A 12,511-nucleotide genomic window follows, 5' to 3' on the forward strand; every position below is an offset into this window, starting at 1 on the left:
AAAGGGGAGGGGAGTCGGGGAGGGAAGAATCGGAAGTTTGGAATTAGCAGATGCAAACTAGTATATATTGGATAAATAAACAAAGTCCTACTGTATAGCATAGGGAACTATATTCATTATCCTGTGATAAACCATAATGGAAAAGGGTATGAGGAGTTCCCATCACGGCACAGCAGAAACAAATCTGGATAGGAACCACGAGGTTGCAGGTTCGATCCCTGGTCTTGCTCAGTGTGTTAAGGATCTGGCATTGCCGTGAGCTGTGGTGTAGGTCGCAGACACCGCTGGGATCTGGCATTGCTGTGGTGGTGGCGTAGGCTGGCAGCAACAGCTCCCATTAGACCCCTAGCCTGGGAACCTCCTTATGCTGTGGGTGCAGCCCTAAAAATAGACAAAAGACACACACACAAAAAGAATATGAAAGAGAAGACATGCATATGTAAAACTGAGTTACTTTGCTGTACAGCAGAAATTAACACAACATTATAAATAAACTATACTGCAATAAAAATTTTTTGAAGTCAGAGATTGCCAGATGAGTTAGGGAAGGAGAAAAAAGCAAGAACAAATGATAAACTGTCTATAAAAATGCACTGTAAGTATAAGACATAGGTTGAAAATATGTGGATGGAAAAAATATATCATGCAAATAAGAGTAAGAAGGCTGGAGGGGCTGTATTAATATCAAGTAGACACTAGACTTAAAGAATACTAGCAGACGGAGTTCCCGTCGTGGCGCAGTGGTTAACGAATCCGACTAGGAACCATGAGGTTGCGGGTTCGCTCCCTGCCCTTGCTCAGTCGGTTAAGGTTAAGGATCCGGCGTTGCCGTGAGCTGTGGTGTAGGTTGCAGACGCGGCTCGGATCCCGCGTTGCTGTGGCTCTGGCGTAGGCTGGCGGCTACAGCTCCGATTCGACCCCTAGCCTGGGAACCTCCATATGCCACAGGAGCGGCCCAAAGAAATAGCAAAGAGACAAAAAAAAAAAAAAGAATACTAGCAGAGATAATGACAAAAGTGTCACCTAATCAGAATCCATCCTACTAAAACAGGAGTGCATCATACAGCTGAGCATGAGAGGCTCAGGCTACACTAAATATCCATGAATGTGGTTCCGAAGTGGATAAAAAGTCCTCGCATTTATTTTGGGAATCGGTGGAAATGGGTATCTTTGAAGGTTTCCACTTGAAATTAAATCCACCTTGTGTCCCAAATGATATCCATGATGAATGGACTGGGGATGGAAGTAGGGGTGAGGATGGGGTGGAGGTGGGGGAAACCTCTCAAAGTAAAGTTTGCTTCTGATCACCAAATCTGGATCAAACTTTGGTAAATTCTTTGTGACTGACGCAGAACCCTGGCAGTGGATTGTTTAAACACACAGAGCAAGGAGCCATCTCTCTGACAAGCAGAGATGTAGATTCTCTGAGCCTTTTTCCTCCCCTAGAAGGGCAGCATGAGCAGAAGGCATACACAGGTGGAGGACCTCGTGGCTTTGCCTTCCACACAGCCCGGATCTCATCCCTCACCTTGTGGGCATCCATGAGGTTCAAGACGAGATTAAGATCCCTATGCACAGGCTGGTCCTTAGACAACTGGAGAAGTTGGAACTCTTGTGCATTGCCAGCAAGAATGTACAATGGAGTAGCCAAATGTAGAAGATGACATGGAAGGACTTTTCTCAAAAAATTAAACATGGAATAAACATATAACCCAGCAATTCCACTATTGGACACACATCCACAGCATGTGGAGGTTCCCAGGATAGGGGTTAAATTGAAGCTGTAGCCTCCAGCCTATGCCACAGCCACAGCAACACCAGATCCGAGCCATGTCTGTGAACTACGTCACAGCTCACAGCAACTCGGGATCCTTAACCCACCAAGCGAGGCCAGGGATCGAACCTGCATCCTCATGGATGTTAGATTCATTTCCACTGAGCCACGACAGGGATTCCTGTTTTGCTTCTTTAGTGGGTATAGACTTTCAGTGTGAGAGGGTGAAAAAGTTCCGGAGCTGGTTGGCAGTGATAGTTGCAAAACAATATGAATACACTTAATGCCACTGAACTGTATGCCTAAAAATGGTTAAAATTGTAAACTTTATGTTGTACATATTTTACCACAATAAGAAACCACCAACCAGAAAAAAAGAAAAAGAAAAAACTGACCAAAAGTAATACCTAGACATTTTTACTCCAACCACACTCTAGCATGGATTAAGCAGAGTACAGGGGTCAGGTATGGAATACCTCTGACATTTCATCATCCTACAACTATGCACACGAACACACCCTAATGACCGAAAGTCTGCACTGATTATACATTCCTGCAGCAGAGGGCAATGGTTGAGGGCAAGATAATGGTGAAGAGCACAGGCTCTGGAGTCAGACAGACAAGAATTCCTATAAAGGTCCACACCAGCCACCTCACACCAGTTTGATCCTTAATCTCTCTCAGTCTCTTACTCCTCGGGTGTAAGATGGAAACATAATTGTATGCCTAGGTTGCTATGGTAATGGCATACGGCTGCCCCTCCTTCACTTCATCCCAGGGCCTGGGGTCCCAGGACCCCAGCCCCAGCCCTCGCTCCCTAAGGACTCTGAGCCTCCCCTCTCCTTCTACACAACAGGCACAAATGATACCTGCCTCCTTGGTTGCCAGACAACTTCCTACTACTAGTAAAAATAGCAACAATAATAATACGGCCACCACTTCTCAAGGACTTCCTCTGTGGGTAGCACTTGGCAGGAATCCTCAGAAGGTGCTATGAGGGAGGCGCTCTCCCCATCTTTCCGAGCTTGGTGATGAGTGATGATGAGCCTTGCTCAGGAAAGGCAGCTGGATCCCTTGTGTGCAGGGCAGTGGGGGTTGTGCGGGACCTAGGGTGCCTGTGGAACTCACAGCTGGGGGAGGAGCCTGGACCATGATCTAGAATCCATGCCCACCATGACTCCTCACAGGTGCTGATGGTCACCTGAGTCCAGGGCCAACGTCAAAGTTGCTGGGAGGCTGGAGTCCTGGGCTCTGGCCCCACTTCTGCTTCTGATCAGCTCTGCCCCCTGGGCCAGTCACTATCCCCCCCCGGCCTCAGTTTGTCCTATTGTAAAGAGAGATGCAGGGGTCAGATCCCTGATCACCAATATCTCTTCACCACAAAGACTTCCTTAGTCTTTGTGAATGTCTGGCGTCAGTGTGAATGTCTGGCGTGGGTGTGAATGTCTGGCTTCTCTCTGCCCCCTGGTGGACACTGGGAGCCCAGCATCCAGAGGGGAAAAGCCCAAAATAGTAAACCCGGCTTGGGGACTGCCTGCCAAGGCTCTACTCCTCTGAGAAGCAATCTCCATCTTTTAAATGTGGATAATACTTATTTCTTTGGGCTGTTGTGAGAATGCAAAGCAATAATACATGAGATCTGCTTGGACGCAGGTGAGCACAGCCCAGCCAATCGACAGAGACCACGTCCTACAATTGAGGTGGCAAATCCTATCATCAGTGAAGAATGTAATGACTACAAACTTATAAAATAATTTGTTGTTGGAAGCAAAAGTTGCTTACTTAAGCAGTAAATGGATTCATAGATTCCGTGATAATTAATTCTCCTCTGGATAAATACTCACCAACCATATATATGTTTTATTAGGTTTTTGTGTGTTTATTTAAAATACTTTTTCCTTCTTTTGTTTGTTCTCTTTCCATGGTTTCTGACTTTATCGTTTCCTTCCTTCTTGTTTTTACGTTTTCTCTTATTGCTCTTTTTTGCCATCTTAAATTGAATGCTTGCCTCGTTAATCTATTTTTAACACTTTATTGAGGTATAACTATACACCATAAAATTCACCTGTTTAAAGTATACAATTGAACGATTCTTAGTATAGTTGCAGAGTGGTTCAACCACCACCACAGTATAATACTAGACTCTTTCCCATCACTCCCAAGAGAAAGAAACATCACACCCATTTGCAGTTTAAACCCCCCCCGCCCCGATCCTACTCCCCGCCCTAGATGACCACTAATCTTGCCTTTTCTGGACATATCACAAAAATGAAATCATACAATATAGGCGTCTTCTTTCACTTAACATAGTATTTTTGAGGTTCATCTTTGTTGTAGCAATACTTCATTCCATTTTATTGCTGAATAATATTCCATTGCATGGATAGACCACATGTTGTTTCACCATTCATCAGTGGATAGACATTTGTATTGTTTCCATTTGGGGGCTGTTTTAAACAGTGCTATGAACACTTGCTTATAAGTGTATGTGTGGATGTATGTTTTCTCTCAGGCGCTTATGTATTTTTATACATACACTGTTTCCTAATAAATGTATTATAGGATATAAATTCACCTCTTGTGCTGCTTCAGCTGTGTCCCACAAATTTTTGACATGTATTTTGTCATTATTATTCAGAACTAAATATTTCTAAACTTTTTTTTTTTTTTTTTTGCCACACAGATAGCATGTGGAAGTTACAGGGCCAGGAAGTGAACCTGTGCCACAGCAGCCACCTGAGTCACAGCAGCCATGATGCCAGATCCTAACCCAATGAGCCATCAGGGAATGCTCTCATATTTCTTTACGATTTTTTTTTATTTTTTTATTTTTTTGCTTTGTAGGGCCACACTCTCAGCATATGGAGGTTCCCAGGCTAGGGGTCAAATCGGAGCTATAGCTGCCAACCTACGCCACAGCCACAGCCAGCCACAAGGGATCCGAGCTGTGTCGGCAACCTACACCACAGCTCACAGCAACACCTGATCCTTAACCCACTAAACAAGGTCAGGAATTGAACCTGCATCCTTGTGGATGTTGGTCAGATTCGTTAGCCGCTGAGCCACGACGGGAGCTCCTTTTTATGATTTTCTTTTCCACCAAAATGTATTTATCAATGCAATAGTTTTCAAACATATAAGCCCATTATAATATGGGATTTTACTGACTCATGGTTGGGGAACACAGACTCTGTGATATTAATCCTTTAGAATTTGTCGAGGCTTTCTTTATGCTCTTAACATATATGCTGTATTTTTGTGAACACACCATTTGAATTCTTTGGGAACTGCTTGAAGCCAATGTTTTCTCTAACAGATTCTAACCTAAACACAATGTGAAATCTTCCGCACACTCCTCACACGAGTGCTGCCAAGATCCTCTGAAAAGTTTCCACCTGCAAAGAAAGGCACAGGACCACGGGCCACGACAGCCCTCCCTGACCCCTCATTCCTTATCTGCTCATTGCCAGCGTCCTCCTTCGGAACGTCACTGTACTCCTAATGTCGGGAACCACCCCTCGCACCCTTGTCCAAGCCCAGAATTACTGTGCGCTTACAAACTCAGCCTTTCCACCTTGCTTGCTGCGCCCATCACACCCCTTCTCTTCTCAAACCTCCTCCTCGAGAAAGCCACTCCAGGAGTTCCTATTGTGGCTCAGCTGTAACCAGTCCAACTAGTGTCTGTGAGGACATGGGTTCGATCGCAGACCCAGCTCAGTGGGTTAAGGATCCAGCATTGCTGTGAGCGGTTGGTATAGGTCGCAGAGGCAGCTTAGATCTGGCGTTACTGTGGCTGTGGCATAGGCTGGCAGCTGCAGCTCCAATGACATCTAGCCTGGGAACTTCTACATGCCATGGATACAGCCCTAAGAAGATAAATAAATAAATAAATATAATATCCAATCCACCACTCCAATGAACCTTCCAGTTTCTCCCTATCCATCAACTCTTTTCTGCCTTCATTTTGCTCATTAACCAGATTAAATTTCATGTTTTTTTATTGTTATTTCTCCAACACAATTTTTTTTCCCACTGTACAGCATGGGGGCCCAGTTACTCATACATGTATACATACTTTTTTCTCCCATTGTCATGCTCCATCATAAGTATCTAGACATAGTTCTCAGTGCTAAAATTTCATGTTCCATTTAATCGTTCCCGGCAAACATCCTGAATTCCTTTGCCCTTAGCACTTACCTATCAAAACTCCAAACTCTAGATGAACCCAACTATCTGTATTCTTTGTGCCTGACTCTAGCTGGTCAGCATTACTGAAGAACATAAACTACTGGGCATATAAGTGATACTGTACATAAATTCATTGTCATGAACCTCAAGGCTACTAAACACTTCTATTATGATTTGTTGTTTTGGCCATGCCCAGGGCATGCAGAAGTTCCTGGCCAGGGACCAAACCCATGGTAGAGCAGTGACCTGAGCCACAGCAGTGACGATCCCGGATCATTTAACCACTAGGCCACCAGGGAACGCCTATATTTTGTTGTTTAAAGACACTGTTCCCAGACCTCTCTTGCCTTCTACCTTACTCACACTTGGCAGATGACCTAACGATCTACTTGACAGAGAAAATAGGAGCTGTCATATACTGCCTTTTCCCTCTTTCCCTCCTGTCCAAAGACACTCCTTCTGCGCTCAGAATTCCATCCCTTCAGACTCCCGGGAACTTTGCACTATTCTTTAGAGGGACATGGGACAGTGTGGAGGGAGAAGAATTAGGAAATAGCTGTAGAGGTGCTTATTTTAAAAATGCAAATCTGGGGAGTTTCCATCATGGCTCAGTGGTTAACAAATCCCACTAGGAACCATGAGATTTTGGGTTCGATCCCTGGCCTCGCTCAGTGGGTTAAGGATCCAGTGTTGTACTAAGCTATGGTGTAGGTCACAGACATGGCTTGGATCCCGAGTTGCTGTGGCTCTGACATAGACCGGCAGCTGCAGCTCTGACTGATTCAACCCCTAGCCTGGGAAACTCCATATACCTTGGGTTCGGCCTGGGGGAAAAAAAAAAAAGGACAAAAAAATCAAACATTTATCAACACAGGCATGACGAAGCTATGAGGAAACAGGTACTCATAAATTCCTGAAAGGAGTGCAAAAATAGTACCATCTCTACCGAGAGCAATTTAACAGTATCTATCAAAATGTCCAATGCATTGACACTTAGACCCAGCAAGCCCTCTTCTGAGAACTTATTGTATATCGCTGCACTAAGAAATGACATATGGACAAGAGTGATATTCAAAATATTTAACAAGGGGAGCAGTTCCCGTCGTGGTGCGATGGTTAACGAATCCAACTAGGAACCATGAGGTTGCGGGTTCGATCCTTGGCCTTGCTCAGTGGGTTAAGGATCTGGCGTTGCCGTGAGCTGCGGTGTAGGTTGCAGACGCGGCTCTGATCCTGCGTTGCTGTGGTTCTGCGTAGGCTGGTGGCTACAGCTCCGATTGGACCCCTAGCCTGGGAATCTCCATATGCCATGGGAGCGGCCCTAGAAAAGACAAAAAAAAAATTAGCAAGTGGATATGATCATGAAAATGTATACGTATGTATCCATACATGTGCATATCAATAATTTTTAAACATACCCTTTTATTCTCTAATTTATCCAAACTATATCTTTTTTTTATTTTTTGTCTTTTTAGGGCCACACCTGTGGCATAGGGAGGGTCCTAGGCTAGGGGTCCAGTCAGAGCTGTAGCTGCTGGCCTACGCCACAGTTTACAGCAACACTGGATCCTTAACCCACTGAGCAAGGCCAGGGATCGAACCTGCAAAAAGAAAAAAAAAAAAGGATATACCAGGCTGTATTGGATTATTACTTCTTCTTCCTCTCTGGAAAGGAAGATTCACGCTTAAAATATTTAAAATAAACTTTAAGAAATATCCAAATCTTGTCCCTTCACTTTGGTGTTCGTTTTTAATATTTAACTATAAGTCTTAAATTTATAAATACCAAAGCACTGCATTCATCCGACTGAACAGGAATGAAAAGGAACCAATAAAAGCTCAGTGAAAACTAAAATATTTACAAGCAGTAGCAACTAGATAAATAGAAGAGAATGATAAACTGGTGAATATTCTAAAAACACAGTCACAGAGTCATTCTGTTGTATGACAAGCTGGTCCTAAGTTTTTTGTTGTTGTTGCTTTATAGGTCCACACCCACAGCACATATAAGTTCCCAGGCTAAGGGTTGAATTGAAGCTGTAGCTGCCGGCCACAGCCACAGCCACAGCAATGCCAGATCAGAGCCATGTCTGTGACCTACACCACAGCTCATGGCAACACCAGCTCCTTAACCCACTGAGTGATGCCAGGGATCAAACCTGCAACCCTGGGTTCGGTACTGCTGAGCCACAACGGAAACTCCCCTAAATTTTCTAATCAGAGTTCCCATGTGGCTCAGCAGGTTATAGACCAGGCATTGTCACTGCAGCATCTTGGGTTGCTGCTATGGCACAGGTTCGATACCTGGCCCAGGAACCTCCAAATACTGTGGGAGCAGAAAAAAATTTCTAATCATCCAGGAAGCCCATTGGCCAAGTCCTGACATCCTACAACCATAGCTTGAACTAAAGAATTATGACAGAATTACATTAAGTTTATTGATTGTTACAGTTGCAATTGTGCTATTTACCAGGAACTCTGAAAGTATTTCAATATTTTAACAACTAGTACAGCCTGCCATGCCCTTGTTACTCTTGCGTAATCATCAGCCCTATGTAGATAAGTTTATTCGTTGCAGCATTTTTTTTTTGCCTTTCTTTTTTTTTTTTTTTTTTTTTTTTTAGGGCTGCACCTGCAGCATATAGAAGTTTCCAGACTAGGGGTCTAATTGGAGCTATGGCTGCCAGCCTACGCCACGGCCACAGCAACGTGGGATCTGAGCCTCATCTTTGACCTACACCACAGCTCACTACAGCAGTGGATCCTTAACCCAGTGAGCGAGGCCAGGGGTCAAACTTGTAACATCATTGTTCCTAGTCAGATTTGTTTCCACTGCGCCACGATGGGAACTCCCTCGTTGCAGTATTTTTTGTGAGAGCAAAAATCTGAAAACAACCCAAGCGTAATAAGGAAGGAATTGGCTAATAACCTATAGTATATCCCATTGTATACTAGAAAGCTCATAGGAGACAGCTGTGAACTGATTAAACTAACAAAGTACATTTTTAAGTGAAATAGGTAAGATGCAGAGCATCGTATGCCCTCCTTTGGGCGAAAAGGGAATATGAATGAAGAAGAAGTCATTTTCCTATGTGGCTGCATTTATTCACCTGAAAAGGAAATATAAGAAACTAATAAAATGGATTACTTATAGCGTATGGGTGAAGTAAAAGAAAGAATGCACATGCAGGTAGCAGAGAGGACTTTAAATGTTTAAAATTTTTTTTCACCTGCAGCACATGGAAGTTCCCGGGCCAGGGACGGAATCCCTGATGCAGCTGCCACCTGCACCACAGCTGCGGCAACACTGGATCCTTTAACACACTGCACTGGGCTGGGGTGGAATCCGTGCCTCTGGAGTGACCTGAGCCACCGCAGTTGGATTTGTTTTTTTAATTTTTAATTAGACTATACTTGGTTTACCATGTTGTGTGAATTTCTGATGTACAGCGAAGTGACCCAGTTTTATATATATGTATATTCCCTTTCTCCCATTATCTTCCATCACGGTCTATCCCAAGAGACTGGATATAGGTCCCTGTGCTGTACAGCAGGACCTCATTGCTTATCCAGTCTAACGTTTTTTGGGTTTTTTTGTTTTTTGTTTTTTTTATGGTTGCACCTGTAACATATGGAGTTTCCCAGGCTAAGGGTCGAATCGGTGCTCTAACTGCTGGCCTATGCCACAGCCATAACAATGCCAGATCCGAGCTGCAGCTGTGACATGCACCACAGCTCACAGCAACGCCCACTTAACGCCACTTAACCCACTGATCGAGGCCAGGGATTGAACCTGCGTCCTCATGGATCCTAGTCAGATTCGTTTCCACTTAGCCATGAAAGGAACTCCTGTTTATCCATTCTAAACATCTTTTTTTTAATTTTTTTAAGTTTCATTGAAGTATAGTTGATTTCCAATGTTATGATCATATCTGCTGTGCTGCAAAGTGATTCAGTTACACATATACACACACATTCTACACATAATTGTTTTCATCTACTAACCGCAAACTCCCAGTCCATCCCACTACTTCCCCCCTCCCCCTTGGCAAGCACAAGTCTGTTCTCCACGTCTGTGAGTCTGTTTCTGTTTCCACAGCAGGAACTCCAGGGGAGCCTTTTAAAGTATATCATTCCATATATGGTTTCTTGGAAGTTGTAAATATATTGCTTAACCAAAATACTAAATAGAATAAAAATATGTTGAATTAGTGAAAGCTCCATCTAACCCTAAGGAGCGTCTTTTTCCCGATCACAGCCTCGGTTTCCCCAAGTGGCCTGGAGGACCACTGAGGACCTCCCTATCATGGCTGCCCTCCTTTCTGCACAGGCTCTAGGTCTCTGGTCCACTGCCCTGGCCCCAGACCTGACAGAGGGTCAGAAGGGGTCTGCCTCCTGCCAGGTGCCTCCCTCCTCTTAAACCAGGGTCAGGGTCATTAGTGCTTCAGCCCCAGTGCTGCTCCCTGGGGCCACCGAGTCAGAGGGACAGTTCTCCATTTGGTCCTACAGTGAGATGGTGAGCAGGGTCCCACGAAGGGCCACCCAGGCTCTGTGCTCCACCTGGAAGCCCAGGCTGTGCTTACCTGCTCAGAGGGTCCCCCTGCTGGGTTCGCTGTGGTGGAGCCTGGGGGCTCTTGCCGCACTGCATGCCTCTGCCCCCGCCTCACCCAGGCATGACTCCCCGATTGCACAGATGTTGGAACCCTCCTTCCCAGTTGTAGGCACCTGGCTTCTGTCTGGTGGCTACTGGGGGCCACGTACTTCTGTATATTCCCTCTTTGCATCCTCGTCACAGTTCCATTTGGCAGATGAGGAAGCAGAGACCTAAGGAGGGTTTGGGGCTACCGCAGTGGTGGGGAAGGAAGCAAGGACAGTTTAAGGAACCTTTCAATGAACTCATCTGGGAGGCAGGACCCCAGGGCCTAAATGAAGGGATGGTGGATGCTGAGTGTGGTCAGAATACAGGGAGCAGAAAGGTGCAGGCTGACTGAGGCTGCAGAGGTGGGCAGGGTCCCCCCCACCCCCAAGCCTGGCTCAGGAGTTTGGACAGCTCTCTGGCATGAGGCATTTTCAGGTCTGGCCTTGGGGCGTGGGCAGACTGGGTCACAGGGGAGGTGCAGGAGGGCTGTGGGATGGGAGCGGGGTGAGGCTTTTGGAGAAATCCGTATGACAAGGCCTGGTCTAGGAGGTGAAGGGGATGCAAGAGGAGGGAGAGTCAGCAGGGCTTGTGACTAGTAGATCAAGGAGATGGAGGAGAAGGGGTTATGATAATGATTGGCAGGTATTGGGCACATCTGTGTGTAGCTCAATAGCATGTGTTTTATACTCACTGTTACACTTAATCTTCACAACATCCTGATGCAGTTGTACTATTATTGTCTCCACTTAACAGATGGAGACTGGGGCCCCAAAGGATAGGATCCTTGGCAGAAGTCTCATAGCTAGTCCCTGGGAGTTAATCTTTTCTAGCTGTCGGTTTCCCCTGGGTGCTAAGCTGCTGGTGTCCACCAGGGGGCAGAGAGAAGCCAGACAGTCACACCCATGCCTCATGCCTTCCTGAACTTCCTCTTAGTCTTTCTTTGTGAAGAGATTCCTGTTTCTCACTTTACAACAGAACAAACTGAGGTCAGGGAGGGATAGTGACCCACCCAGGTGGCAGAGCTGATCAGAAGCAGAAGTGGGACCAGGGGCCAGGACTCCAGCCTCCCAGGAGCTTTGACCTTGACCTGGACTCAGGTGACCCTCAGCACCTGCAAGGAGTCATGGTGGGCATGGATTCTAGATCATGGTCCAGGCTCCTTCCCCAGCTGTGAGCTCTGCAGGCACCTGAAGTCCCACACAATCCCCACTGCCCTGCACACAAGGGATCCAGCTGCCTTTCCTGAGCAAGGCTCATCATCACCGAGGCATCACCAAGCTCTTTTTTCAGGGCCACATCCGTGGCAGATGGAGATTCCCAGGCTAGGGGTCAAATTGGAGCTACAGCTGCCAGCCTACACCAGAGCCATAGCAACACAGGATCTGAGCCACAACTGTGACCTACACCACAGCTCACGGCAACATCGGATCCTTAACCCACTGAGCGAGGCCAGGGATCGAACCCACATCTTCATGGACCCTAGTCAGGTTCATTAACTGCTGAGCCCTGAAGGGAACTTGACCAATCTCTTTTTAAGATGGGGAGAGCACCTCCCTCATATCACCTTGTGAGGATTCCTGGCAAGTGCTGAACACAGAGAAAGTTCTGGAGAAGTGGAGGCCTTATTATTATTGCTGTTGCTGTTTTTATTATTAGTAGGAAGTTGTCTGGAAACCAAGGGAGGCAGGCGTCATTTTTACCTGTTGTGTAGAAGGAGAGGGGAGGCTCAAAGTCCTGAGGGAGTGAGGGCCGGGGCTGGGGTCCTGGGACCTCAGGCCCTGGCAGCCCCACCTGCTTCAGGAAGGCCTCTTCCTCTGGATGATTCTTTTGCTCATCCATCTGTGCAGATCACACTCTGAGCTGGCCCTGTCGTGGGTACAGGGAGCCATGCCCTGGGCCTATGGTGAATG

Source organism: Phacochoerus africanus, chromosome 8 (genome assembly GCF_016906955.1).
Source record: "Phacochoerus africanus isolate WHEZ1 chromosome 8, ROS_Pafr_v1, whole genome shotgun sequence".
Taxonomy (NCBI): Eukaryota; Metazoa; Chordata; class Mammalia; order Artiodactyla; family Suidae; genus Phacochoerus; species Phacochoerus africanus.